General features: G+C 47.7%; 2 protein-coding genes across 4 annotated transcripts in view; one reads left to right on the plus strand and one right to left on the minus strand.

Annotated features, from left to right (window-relative positions):
• LOC102939916 (butyrophilin subfamily 1 member A1) overlaps positions 1–1,111 on the minus strand; it is a 64,764-nt gene extending 63,653 nt beyond the window's left edge. The window contains exon 1 of one of the 2 annotated variants that reach the window (XM_043528790.1): positions 882–1,111. The gene's annotated coding sequence lies outside the window, so the exon portion shown is untranslated. Of the gene's footprint in view, positions 1–686; positions 825–881 lie in introns of those variants that run through there. The other variant, XM_043528791.1, reaches the window with a different exon arrangement.
• LOC102945825 (zinc finger protein 436) overlaps positions 1–12,631 on the plus strand; it is a 1,196,575-nt gene that overhangs the window by 825,642 nt on the left and 358,302 nt on the right. The gene's annotated exons all lie outside the window — the stretch shown is intronic.

Consider the following 12,631-nt stretch of genomic DNA (forward strand, 5'->3'; position numbering starts at 1 on the left):
CCGGCGCCTACAAGAGGCTGCGTTGCTGTAAAGGGCAGTGGGCTTCCGACAAGGGCTGACTTCACTCCGGCTCACACCACATTGCGCTGATGGAAGCTCTGGCTGGGTCTGGACTGTGACATGGGGAAATGGCTGTAACCTGCCTCAGGCCAGGATGGCTGCAGGGTCTGGCATGGCCCAATGAGCAGCCACACCAGGGAGGAAGTCAGTGAGAGCAGGGCTGGCGGGGGAGTCACTCACTGAGCACCTGCTGATAGAGCACCAGTGAGAGGTAAAGCTCCCCCCGCCCTGCCAGAAACCCCCTGAGGACAGCAGCAGCCTCCCCTGCCTCCCTTGGGGTGAGGGCCCCCGGGATACAAAGGGCCTCATGGGCACAGACAGCTGCAATTTACACTCAGAGGGGGAGATTTTTACAAACACAGAGGAGTTAGGGTCAACAGGGATTATGCTCCTAAATCCCTTAGGAGCTTTAGAAAATCTCCCCCTCCCTGCATCAGTTGCACCCAGTCTGGCCCCAGGTGTTTCCCTTCCATCTTTCACCCTCTCGCTCTGGAGTATCCCGTTAGTGAGCTGAAGAAGAAAACACCCGCACACTCCCAACAGCACCCCACAGGAACATTACAGCTGGCGATCGGTATCTACCCTGGCTGTCAGTAAATGGAGCAGAACAGCAAACAAACGCAAACCTGGCAGTGGAGAAGGGACTGGGCAGGTCTCTGAATCTGTGTGGGCATTTCTACAGCCACAGCCAGTAGGAAAGTGACAGTTTATCCCCCAAATCCCGGGAACGAGGCCCGTTGATAGCAGCAGCTCGTCTGACTGATCAGCCTGGAACTATCCAGGGAGCAATTCAGCTGGGGTTGCAGTGAGTGACCCCCTACCTGCGGTGTCCTGTGGAGTCGTTTCTGAGCCGTTCCAGACTCTCCAGGGGGCTCCCTGCTTCGCTACCACCCAGAGCCATTCTCCCTAGGCAGAGCTCCTGCTCCCAGTGACTGGTTCCCTTTCCCAGGCTGTGACACCCATCCCGCTGGAGGGGTCAGGGAGCCGCAGGGGTTAACTCCAGCCTGTCCCTGAGCTTTTCATTCAGTTAATGCATTTTATATTGAATGGAAGCCCCGTCCTCTCTTGGCACGTCCACCAGCTTCAAAAGTGAAAGAAGGATGGAGGCTGGAACGTGACTGTGACTGGATCCGCCCCACAGGATGGTTATGGCACAAAGATCAAATTCCTCTGCCACACCCACAGGGCTAGTGAGAGGGCAGCTTCGGTGCCAGCAGCCTCAGCTCTACAGGTTGCCTGGTGATGGCCAGTTCTGCAGGCTGTTTGTCCTGTGCTCTATGAATCTCTGTAATTACTTTAGCTCTGTGTAAAGAGTGGGACCAAATCCTGCTACAGCAGCCCCTAGACTCAGTGGCCATGTTAATTCATTCCAGTTCCCTGATGTAACATTAACCAGTGATTATCTGGAGGACAGAGTTTTGCTCTATGCTCTCCAGTGGGCCAGCCCTACTCCCTGGGCCTCCACTCCTGCTGTTATTCAGACAGCCTGGCCCAGATCCTCTTTCCTGGGCCCTGGCTGCTCTGCTCTTCCCCTAGAAACAGGTCCCAGAAGGGCAGGGAGACATAATATAAAATGGTGCCTGGCTGATGCATAGAATCATAGAATATCAGGGTTGGAAGGGACCTCAGGAGGTCATCTAGTCCAAACCCCTGCGCAAAACAGGACCTAATCCCCAATTAAATCATCCCAGCCAGGGCTTTTTCAAGCCTGACCTTAAAAACCTTTAAGGAAGGCGATTCCACCACCTCCCTAGGTAACCCATTCCAGTGCTTCACCACCCTCCTTGTGAAAAAGCTTTTTCCTAATATCCAGCGTAAACCTCCCCTACTGCAACTTGAGACCATTACTCCTTGTTCTGTCATCTGATACCACTGAGAACAGTTTAGCTCCATCCTCTTTGGATCCCCCTTTCAGGTAGTTCAAAGCAGCTATCAAATCCCCCCTCATTCTCCTCTTCTGCTGACTAAATAATTCCAGTTTCCTCGGCCTCTCCTCATAAGTCATGTACTCCAGCCGCCTTATCATTTTTGTTGCCCTCCGCTGGACTCTTTCCAATTTTTCCACATCCTTCTTGTAGTGTGGGGCCCAAAACTGGACACAGTACTCCAGATGAGGCCTCACCAATGCCAAATAGAGGGGAACGATCACATCCCTCGATCTGCTGGCAATGCTCCTACTTATACAGCCCAAAATGCAGTTAGCCTTCTTGGCAACAAGGGCACACTGTTGACTCATATCCAGTTTCTTGTCCACTGTAACCCCTAGGTCCTTTTCTGCAGAACTGCTGTCGAGCCATTCGGTCCCTAGTCTGTAGCTTTGCATGGGATTCTTCCGTCCTAAGTGCAGGACTCTGCACTTGTCCTTGTTGAACCTCATCAGATTTCTTTTGGCCCAATCCTCTAATTTGTCTAGGTCCCTCTGTATCCTATCCCTACCCTCCAGCGTATCTACCACTCCTCCCAGGTTAGTGTCATCCGCAAACTTGCTGATGGTGCAATCCACACCATCCTCCAGATCATTTATGAAGATATTGAACAAAACTGGCCCCAGGACTGACCCTTGGGGCACTCCACTTGATACCAGCTGCCGACTAGACATGGAGCCATTGATCACTACCCGTTGAGCCCGATGATCTAGCCAGCTTACTATCCAGTCCATTCATCCAGCCCATACTTATAGTCCATTCATCCAGCCCATACTTCTTTAACTTGCTGGCAAGAATACTGTGGGAGACAGTGTCAAAAGCTTTGCTAAAGTCAAGGAACAACACGTCCACTGCTTTCCCTTCATCCACAGAACCAGTTATCTCATCATAGAAGGCAATTAGATTAGTCAGGCATGACTTTCCCTTGGTGAATCCATGCTGACTGTTCCTGATCACTTTCCTCTCCTCTGAGTGCTTCAAAATTGATTCCTTAAGGACCCGCTCCATGATTTTTCCAGGGACTGAGGTGAGGCTGTAGTTCCCCGGATCCTTCTTCTTCCCTTTTTTAAAGATGGGCACTAAATTAGCCTTTTTCCAATCATCCGGGACCTCTCCCGAGCGCCAACAGTTTTCAAAGATAATGGCCAATGGCTCTGCAATCACATCCGCCAGCTCCTTTAGCACCTTCTGATGCAGTGCACCCGGCCCCATGGACTTGTGCTCGTCCAGCTTTTCTAAATAGTCCTGAACCACTTCTTTCTCCACAGAGGGCTGGTCACCTCCTCCCCATACTGTGCTGCCCAGTGCAGTAGTCTGGGAGCTGACATTGTCTGTGAAGACAGAGGCAAAAAAAGCAATGAGTACATTAGCTTTTTCCACATCCTCTGTCACTAGGTTGCCTCCCCCATTCAGTAAGGGGCCCACACTTTCCTTCACCTTCTTGTTGATAACATACCTGAAGAACCTCTTCTTGTTACTCTTAACATCTCTTGCTAGCTGTAAATCAAAGTGTGATTTGGCCTTCCTGATTTCACTCCTGCATGCCTGAGCAATATTTTTATACTCTTCCCTGGTCATTTGTCCAATCTTCCACTTCTTGTAAGCTTCTTTTTTGTATTTAAGAGCAGCAAGGATTTCACTGTTAAGCCAAGCTGGTCGCCTGCCATATTTACTATTCTTTCTACATATTGGGATGGTTTGTTCCTGCAACCTCAATAAGGATTCTTTAAAATACAAACCTTGAGTGCAACAAACCTCCTGAATTCTGTGGGATCATGGAAAATGCTGAATTCCCTCACTGTGGAATGTTGTGATAATTGGGCTACACATCTACGCGAATTGTGAGCTGAGCGGTGAGAAGTGAGAAAAAGTTGATAAAATATCACAATAGCCGATAGCAATAAATGCTGATAGGAAAAGCTGCAAACCAAGCCAGTGCTACCCCTTTGGGGGCCCTAAGAGAGAACAATGTGTGTGTGGCGGTGCGGGAGGGAGGGGTGGCCTTTACCCACCCCTGAGAATACTAACTGCATTATTTCCAAAAATCAGGGCCCCCTGAGCTGTCCTGGCCTCTAAGCAATTGCTTAGTCAGCTTATGCCGAGCGCTGGCTTTGGTGGGAGACAGACAGACTTAATCCGTCCCAACAGACGGGCTCCTGGTTTAAATCCAGGACTGTGTTCAGATCGTACCTGGTAAACATAAGGAGTGGGGTGTGGGAAATCAGTGGAGCACAATGCGTGTGTCTGAAATTTAGGCCTAGCTGGTGAGCAAAATAATGAGGGGATGGGCTATTCCACCCACCGATCCCCTTGGGGACTTCTAAAAGAGAACCTGGGGGGGAAATTAGCCGATGCTGGCTGACTGGGAGCCAGGTGGGCCGGAAAGAGCGAGCTTCACCATCATGGCTGCCACCCCCACCATGTGTTAGGACCTCAGAATCCACCATTATGCAGTTGGGCCTTCATAGCCCTGATCCAGAGAGATGTGCTGACCAGACCGAGCCAGGGAGGGTCCCAGGTGACATCGCCAGTGACTCTGGCTACATCCCTGGGGTAAGAGACTTACACACACACACACACTCTCTCTCTCTCTCTCTCTCTGTCCTTTTCCTTCCCTACCTTATTTTTATTCTGTCCAGTCCCTTTCCTTTTGCCTTCTGTATATTTTGCAGGGGAGGCACTAAAAGCAATGACCTAAACAGCCGGATGCTGGTACAAGTTTGCTCTGTCTTCACAGTGGCTGATCAGACCGTGTGCTGTGATTGTCCAGCGGCGAGGCTGTGAGTCAGAGTCAGACCCACAGACAGAAGCTGCATTTTCTCTCTCTGCTGTTCTTTTCTCTCCCCTCCATGGGACCTTAGCTCAGATGTCTGGGGCAGTTCACTCCTCTCAGAGCTACTATTTCAGGCTGTCTGCAGACTCAGGCAGTCACTCCCTGTTCACATTTTCAAGGTTATTGTTTAAAAGTCTTTAAATTATGACTTGAGAACTTCAGTAACTCAGGCAGCAGCTATGGGTCTATTACAGGAGTGGGTGGGAGAGGTTCTGTAGCCTGTGCTGTGCAGGAGGTCAGACTAGACGATCACAATGGTCCCTTCTGCCCTTGAAGTCGATGAGTAAAGGAATTGGGTGCCCAGTCCCCATTAATTTCAAATGGGAGCTGGGCCTCCAAATCTTCTGTGAGGCTTTGAAAATCCCACCTGTGATTATTGAAGATGCAGATGGAGACTCTGGAGCCCAGTTCTGCAGCAAGAGGTGAATTCAGCAGCCTGAGAATTGAGGAATTCACTGGGCCCAGGTGTAATTAAGGAAATAATGTTTATGTAGCACCCACCTGCCCAGCCTTCCTTCCGCACTAGAGAGAAACCCCGACACAGGTCTGGTTGTGAGGAGTGTGACAAGGGCCGGCAGCCTGTCAGGAGCTCAGCAGCCACCCAAGATAATCAGACAAAACCCTCTCCACAGTGTCAGTTTCATTCATAGGTTTCCTGGTGGAATTAAATAAAACAATTTAGCAGAGTCTGTGGCCACGTCCCCTTCATGCAGCTGCACAGGCTGAGACCCCATGGGCAGGGCCCCCTCTAGGGGTCAGAGTCAGTCACTCTCCCTGTCCAGTGGTTGTTTCACCTCTCTGCTGAGACTCCAAACAGCATCTGTGTCGGTGCCGATTGTGAGGGTGGATGAGGCAATGTGGGGCCAGTTCCCTATGAAATAGACGAAGACCCAACAGCTCACTTCACACAGGTCACCAGACATCGTCCATGTATTGTCCTGTGCTATTACTGACCGACTGTACCAGTGCCCTAGCGGTGAAAGCCCGGTGTGGGCCAATGCCCAGCCACTTCTCTGTAACAGAAACCTTTTCGAAGGATCATTGGATTATATTTGTCTTCTAGCTGCTTTGATTTCTGGGTTTGATACCTCAATATCTCCCCTGCATTTCCCCAGAATCGTTTGTACAAGTTATTGCTGGGAACATTTGTACTCTACTTTTCCATAAGGTTGATTTCCTTTTCTTTTTTTAAACACTTCCAAAGTTAATGAAAGACTAAATATATAAATTACAAGGTTGCAGAGCGCACAGGGATGCGTGCAGTATAAGAACCTGACTAGAGCAGGAGGGATCACAGCCCCTGCCGGAGGGGTTGCAGCTGGAGGAAGTCTCCATGGGGCTCCCATACAGGAATACCCTTCACACAGCTCTGTCAGTGGGTGGGGGCTGCTCTCCCACAGACTGAGCCAGTGACTTGCCCCCAAACTGGCAGGTGCTGAGAGACCAGCAAGAAGTCAGGAGGCCCTAAGCCCCAGGCAGTGCCCATGGCCATTCCTTGGAAACACAGCTCCTAGGGAGCATCACTAGCTGGAAGTCCCCTGTGATCACAGCTGCCCCTGGGGAACCCCATAAAGGGGGATCCCCACCATGAATGGGAAGGTGCAGAAAATATTATACAGCCCCAGGTGATATTGCCTTTTCCAATGAATCTCCACTAGGCTGAGGGAGGGACGATGGGTGTCCCCAGCTCTGGCCCATCCATTCCTCGCACCATCTGCTGTAGGATCCATGGAGCACACTCTATGGGGGGGAGGGGGGGCAGTGCCACAGAGACCTCTGAGCCCCATTCACATGGGAGCAGGGGACCCTGGTGCAGATGTTTCCTGTGAGAGCAGATCTGGGCAGGGGGTATTTGGTAACTTTTCTTCACACCAGTTTGTGCTGAAAGGCTCCTTGTCTCTGGAGGCAGGAATTGTTGTAACCTTCAGACTTTACACAGCAATGAATAATACGGGTAGCACCATAAAACATTCCCTTATCAGGTCAACGGTTGCTTGATGGCCAGGGAGACATTAACTGTCTGGCTCTTGGGAAGTTTCATTCTTAAGAAGAGAAGGAAGAAAAGTTAGAAAATTTCATCTAACATTGAAAAATGGAACAATAGTGGCAGATCCTGGCTCACACAGGGGACAGGATAAGGATACAGAACCCCTCATGGGGCAAGCTCTCACCCTGCCCTAATCGCCCCCTCTCCTGCTGCCACCCACCCACCCCTTCTGCCCTCTCCCAGTGTCCCACCCTTCTCTTATCTTAGCCTGGTCCCTTCTGTCCTTGGCAGATCCAGCCTCAGGATCCCCCCACGTGGTCTGTCTGTTCCTGAGGCTGGGAGGGGGAATCAACACTCCTCAGCTCGATGCTTCAAACCTGTGAGCCCCAGTCCCGCTCCCATTGGGTGAATGGTTAAAATCCCTACTGATGTCAATGGGGGCTGTAGCTGGGCCAGTGGCTCAGTATCACACATGGCAGCAGAGAGATGTCGGGGCAAAATCCAGTCACTTTAGCCTGTTTGCCCCCAAAATCTCCTCCCTCTACAAGGGCAGAATCAGGCTTTTAAACTTGGTGATTAAATGGGGATGTCCACTCCACACTGTGTTTACACCATGTTAGTAGCTCAGTGACATGCAGGTTACTCCCCAGTGTGGAAATACCCTGATTGCCAAGCAGGAGGACATGAGATCTTCACCCGCTGCTATTTCTCCCAGTGCCTGGTAAATAATTTACCCGACTAATCTGACCCTACCCAGTCTCCCCACCCAGTTCAAAGAAACACTGTAACTGAACTTTCCCGTCATCCTGTGTCATTTGTGACCCGATTACAATCTGCATGACCCTGTTTAACAGCAGGAAAAGGGAGCAGGTGGTGAAGGAAGGAGGGCCAACAATGAGTAGAGAGGTGTAAAAGATGAATATGCTCTGTGGCTCGGGACCAGAGGCGGATGCATAGCTCCCATTCACCAGTGAGTTAAAAGTGCACTGAGAAGATTTCAGGAGAGGCGGAAATATCACAAACCTCACATAGAAAGTCAGGGTTATGGAAGTTTTGGAATCTTCTGCAAATACAAATGCTACAGAACACTAAGTATTCAAACCCCCCTCCCATTTTGAACCTCCCTTTGCTTTCTAGGGCAAGCATTGGCCACATTCTCCTGGCCTTTAGATAATGTAAAGTGGAGAACATTTAGTCCCTGAAGTATCCTTGCATACAGTGAAGGGACTCTGCAGACCAGCAATACAGACAGACTTGCACAACTAATATTAAATTCCATGTTGGCAAAGTCAAGCAGAGTTTGCTACCTGTAGCAGTTACTGACACGCATGGTGTCCTGTCCCAGTTTGCTACCCCTCCTTTCTCCTTGGTCTCAGGGTACTAAATTATGACAGATCATAGAATCATAGAATCATAGAATATCAGGGTTGGAAGGGACCTCAGGAGGTCATCTAGTCCAACCCCCCTGCTCAAAGCAGGACCAATCCCCAATCAAATCATCCCAGCCAGGGCTTTGTCAAGCCTGACCTTAAAAACTTCCAAGGAAGGAGATTCTACAACCTCCCTAGGTAACGCATTCCAGTGTTTCACCACCCTCCTAGTGAAAAAGTTTTTCCTAATATCCAACCTAAACCTCCCCCACTGCAACTTGAGACCATTACTCCTTGTCCTGTCCTCTTCTACCACTGAGAATAGTGTAGAACCATCCTCTCTGGAACCACCTCTCAGGTAGTTGAAAGTAGCTATCAAATCCCCCCTCATTCTTCTCTTTTGCAGACTAAACAATCCCAGTTCCCTCAGCCTCTCCTCATAAGTCATGTGTTCCAAACCCCTAATCATTTTTGTTGCCCTTCGCTGGACTCTCTCCAATTTATCCACATTTATACACCTCACAATTTTTTACCTTTCCCATCCTCTGGTCCAGGAGTAGCCAATTGTGACAGGGTATCAATCATCCATCACAATTTTCTACCTCTCACCTCTATCGTCCTCTCGTCCAGGGGTAGCTAATTGTGATGGTTTAGGTCAGGCAGCTCCAGCACACATGGAGGATGGTCCTCTGGGCTCCTGACTCCTTCATTGGCTGGCCTGCCCAGTCAATCAGGTTGACCTGGAGCCTTGGCCTCTCCCCATTGGCCCTGGGGACTGCCAGTCTTAGGATCTTAATTTCTCTTCAGCCTTTCCCCTTTCTTTCGGGAGAGTGCCAAACCTCCACTAAGTTTCAGTCAACAGCCCCTACATTCCCCCTTTCTAAAATTCTGCCACATCCAGAATGTCCACAACAACACATCCAGGTCCCACATTAACAACATTTACAAGCATTTTATATATATAAACATTGAACATATTTAACATTCTATGTCCACTTCTTTATCTTATAAATGATAACATTCACTAATACAATGCACAAAACCAATAACATAATCATCTGTAAGTTTAATGGGTGTTTCACCTTTCTTAATTCCCTGGTACCATCTTCACACTAGTGGTTTGTTACCCATATTTTCTATTCCCCGTTCCCAAGTAACACTGGGTCAATTTGAGGGATCTGGCCATTTTCATCAGGGTTTGGGTTTGCTCTACTCTGTTCCCCTTGGGACTCAGTTTATGTGACTAGAACCACACTCACACTGGTATCAGTCTCCTCGGGGCATGCTGATCTGTGCCTCCTATGGTCCCTAATCGGACTAAGAGTGCAATGTTTTAGTTGGTCCCTTGGCACTACTCTCTCGGGACCTCCTCCTCCAGGCCGGATAGTGTAATATGACATAACTGGAATATGTTTTATGCTAAGTATGCCATGTAACATATCTCTGAAAAGGTTATGATCTACTGAATATATTCATCCTATTTGTATGCATGTATCATTTTTATATTTAAAGTTATGAGCGTTGGCTCTATTCTTATATGTTAAGTGTTTGCTGTGGGAAATACATAAGGGAGGGTGAGCCAACCTATTGTGAAGAGACTATTCAGGTAAATTGGAAGTACTTGACTAACAATGGACTGTGGGAGACACCAATCCACATGTGCTAAGCTAACATGTAAACAATGGCGTTGGCCTGCAGAAATCTGAATCATTCATGGACATGTGACTTGCCCATGTGGCTCCAAACTCCATCTTTTTGCTGTAATCTTGCAAAGGAATAAAGGCGTTTCCTCCCGCAAGGCAGAGAATATAAAAGGCCCTGGAAACCCCTCCATTTTGTCTTCACCTGGCTCAAGAGGTTGCCAGTCAGGAGAACACCCCTGTTTACCACCTGAGATGTAAGTTGGAACTAACAAGGACTATACCAGGGGAAAGGATTGGGCCCAGGCTAGGAAAGAATCCAGTCTGTGAAGTATGCTTATTAGAACATCTTTGAGGGTGAGATATTACCTGTTACTAGACCCTCAGTGTATTAAGTTAGCCTGGCGTGTTTTGTTTTATTTTACTCAGTAACTTACTTTGATCTGTCTGTTACTACTTGAAACCACTTAAATCCTACTTTTTGGACTTAATAAAATCACTTTTGTTTATTAATAAAACCAGAGTAAGTGATTAATATCTGGGGGAGCAAACAGCTGTGCATATCTCTCGATCTGTGTTATAGAGAGTGGACAATTTATCAGTTTGCCCTGTATAAGCTTTATACAGAGTAAAACAGATTTATTTGGGGTTTGGATCTCATTGGGAGCTGGGTGTCTGGATGCTGGAGATAGGTAACTTGCTGAGCTGTTTTCAGTTAAAGTCTGCAGCTTTGGGGTTTAACCCAGACCCTGGGTCTATGTTGGGCAGGCTAGTGTGTCTGGCCCATCAAGGCGGGGTTCTGGGGGGCCTGTGCTGGCAGGGAAAACTGGCTCAGAGGTGATTTCAGCACCTCAGGTGACAGTCCCAAGGGGATCTCTGTGACCCAACCCGTCACAGTTTCCATACTCTTCTAAGAGAAGCTGAAATGTCTTCTCTACATCTGTCTTGTCAGCTGTTGCCCTGAACTTCACTACGGATCTGGTCTGGCTTTTGCTGTCCTCTTTCACAAAATCCATGTGATCTTCAATTCTCATCACCTGTAGATCTGCTTTCACTGACTTAATTCAGTCTTCTATCGTGATGTCCCCTGGCTTTGTTGGCAAGCTATTGAACTCAGATATCTTCAGGTCTCATGGAACATAAATGGTAGGAGGCTTCTTAGCTGCATCAGCATGCTGGTCTTTCACCACCTTAGCCAATGATAAAACTTCTCGCTGCTCAGATCTAGCTTGTCGTAATGCCTCAGCCTGTCCAGTAATGTGTGCTGAAGTTCAGAAAACTGCATGTGTAGTTCTTCAATTCCAGCCTTTATAGATTTCTGACCCAGACCTGGACAGTACTACCAGAATTCAACCAGCAAACCAATGGGGCAAATCCTACAGATAGGATCCTGTTTCCCATGCCAATTATGTTAATGGGGGAATGGTCCCACTATCGTGGGGAACTTTCCTGGCTTCTGCACTACCCCAGTGGAATTGGATAGTGAGAGGATCTGAGTCCTCACTCCCACTCCCTTTACCTGGAGTTATAAGAGGCAACAGTCTGTAACCCACTAATGCCCGTTTGACTGGCAAAGTGCTAACAGGCCACTTAACCTTGATCAGTCATCTAGTCCTCCCCTTTTCTGAGGCAGGTCTAAGGCATTGTCTATACTACAAAGTTCGGTCGAAATGAGGCATCTTATGTCTACCTAACTACGAAGGTGTACGCACTGCAATGCTACTCCCACTCATTTAACTCTCATTGAAGGTCATTGCAGAGAAACTAAATGAATTCTTTGCATTGGTCTTCATGGCTGAGGATGTGAGGGAGATTCTCAAACCCAAGCCATTCTTTTTAGGTGACAGATCTGAGGAACTGTCCCAGATTGAGGTATCATTAGAGGAGGTTTTGGAACAAATAGATAAATTAAACAGTAATAAGTCACCAGGACCAGATGGTATTCACCCAAGAGTTCTGAAGAAACTCAAAAGTGAAATTGCAGAACTACTAACTGTAGTCTGTAACTTATCATTTAAATCATTTTATGTACTAGATTACTGGAGGATAGCTAATGCGATGCCAATTTTTAAAAAGAGCTCCAGAGGTGATCCCGGCAATTACAGGCCTGTAAGCCTGACTTCAGTACTGGGCAAACTGGTTGAAACTATAATAAAGAACAATATTGTCAGACATATAGATTAATTTAATTTATTGAGTAAGAGTCAACATGGTTATAGTAAAGGAAAATCATGCCTCACCAATCTGCTAGAATTCTTTGATGGGGTCAACAAGCATGTGGACAAAGGTGATCCAGTGGATATAGTGTACCTAGATTTTCAGAAAGCCTTTGACAAGGTCCCTCTCCAAAGGCTCTTAAGCAAGGTAAGCTGCCTCAGCATAAGAGGGAAGGTGCTCTCATGGATTGGTAACTGGTTAAAGATAGGAAACAAAGGGTAGGTATAAAGGGTCAGTTTTCAGAATTGAAAGAGGTAAATAGTGGTGTCTGCCAGGGGTCAGTTCTGGGACCAGTCCTATTCAACACATTCATAAATGATCTGGAAAATGGGGTAAACAGTGAGGTGGCAAAATTTGCAGATGATACAAAATTACTAAAGATAGTTAAGACCCAGGCAGACTGTGATAAGTTACAAAAGGATCTCTCAAAACTGGGTGACTGGGCAACAAAATGGCAGATGAAATTTAATGTTGATAAATACAAAGTAATGTATATTGAAAAGCATAATCCCAACTATACATATAAAATGATGGAGTCTAAATTAGCTGTCACCACTCAAGAAAGAGATCTCGGCATCATTGTGGATAGTTCTCTGAAA

The sequence above is a fragment of the Chelonia mydas genome, chromosome 14 (genome assembly GCF_015237465.2).
Source record: "Chelonia mydas isolate rCheMyd1 chromosome 14, rCheMyd1.pri.v2, whole genome shotgun sequence".
NCBI classification, from domain to species: Eukaryota; Metazoa; Chordata; order Testudines; family Cheloniidae; genus Chelonia; species Chelonia mydas.